The sequence below is a fragment of the Chelonoidis abingdonii genome, chromosome 11 (genome assembly GCF_003597395.2).
Source record: "Chelonoidis abingdonii isolate Lonesome George chromosome 11, CheloAbing_2.0, whole genome shotgun sequence".
Taxonomy (NCBI): domain Eukaryota; kingdom Metazoa; phylum Chordata; order Testudines; family Testudinidae; genus Chelonoidis; species Chelonoidis abingdonii.
Genome location: NC_133779.1, coordinates 26,557,926 through 26,559,696, shown reverse-complemented (window position 1 = coordinate 26,559,696; position 1,771 = coordinate 26,557,926).

Here is a 1,771-nt window from a genome sequence, read left to right as displayed (position 1 = left end):
TTGGATTATCGGCAATAAGTACTCCTCAATGTCTGTGAGGAGATGTTGGATGGATGGTGAACTGACGTTACATGCAGAACTTTTTCTTGGGTGCTGGTCTGAGTCTTGCCCAAATGATTCAGCAGTTTAGCTTGATCGCATATTGGGGTCGGAAGAATTTCTCCCAGGCGGTCTGGCAGAGCCCGGAGTTTTTCGCCTTCCTCTGAGCCGTGGCAGGTCGCTGGTGGTGATTTGCATTTGAGTTTCAGTATTTCAAATTTGAGAGTATTTCAATACTCGTCATGGTTCGGCGTTGTTATAAATGGCTATGGTAGGTTTTTGTGGCCTGCCTGTGCAGAGTCAGACTATGATTATATTTGTCCCTTCTGACCTATGAGTCTATGCGTCTATGAGCAGTCTATGATATCTGAGATTGTTCTTTTGCGACTTTCCTATATTGGCAAAAACTTGACAGTGGTGGGCGATGGAAGCATAAAGCTTTTCTCCAAACGACCCTGCCTGTTACATCTGTATCTATTGCCTTTAGCACCAGGCATTGGAAGAATAGTACATGAGTCATTTCAACTCATTTATTTAAGCTCTCATGACATGTGCTAAATGTAGCATCCTGCACCATATTTCTGCCCATTGACCTTCGGTTGATTCATTGTAGGGACACTGACATGTGAGAGAGAATTTAAAACTCTTAATCCTTACGGTTTCCTTCAATGTACTCTCTGCTGTGCAAATTTCTGCCATCTGCCGTTCTATTATTTATCACATTAGCACAAGTAAGGAAGCTCACACAATCATAGTCTAAGCTTGGCTACTCTTGCAAATTGAGTGCATAAAGCAGCCTGCTCTAACTCCTGAGTGTCACATGCAAGGCACATGGACGCCTGGCTCTGCAGTGAGCGCTCCGGCTAACCCACTCCATGATAGCACAAAGTCCACGTGCCTCCAGCTGAAGAAGGCCAGAGGGTCAGACAACAGTTCATCTTGCCCAGTATCCTTTCCATTCATTCCACTACAAAGCTTTCTGTTGGAATGCACACAGAACGAGGCAATCTGGGTATCCACTCCCTGCTTTCCACTCCTGATGTCTCTGTGTATCAGAGATTAGAGGCTCTCAGCATGGCTTGCATCGCATGACCTAACTCGACCATAATAATCTCTCATGACCTAATCTCTAAACTTCTCCTTTCTCGTGGAAGCCTGTATTACTTTCGCCCTCACAACCTCCATGCCAAGAGTTCTCCACGTTATTCTCATCAAGTGTCTCTCTCCCCCCCACCTTTACTGCAGTGAAAAGGTAATAATACACTTCGCTCTTCACTTACCCATTCCGACTGGATAATATCCATCTCTCTAGTGTCTCAACATCTTTTCTACAGTCCCCTCAATTTAACACCACAGCCTGCATCCCGCAGACATTGGCGGGTAGCACTATGGGTCACCTACCCCCCCCATGTCTGCTTCCATTTTTGCCATTTGCTCTCTGAAATCACTGCATGAACAGGCGAGCGTGCGATGTTTCCTGCTATGTCCTGCTCTCCATGAGTGAGCCTGTAGGCAAACCCTCGCTGATGCGAGGCGCATCTCATCATTTCTGCAGTAATACTGCAATTTTTTGTTGTGCCCCCTTCTCCCACAAACAAACATGCAGGTTTGTGGCCTACTGAGCACCACTAATTTGGGTAGCAGACACAGCATTGTGCAATTCATGGGTTGCCTCTGGTATCTTGAAAGCACCAAGTTGGCCTCTGACAGCACCTTTTCAACTCCAATGCCA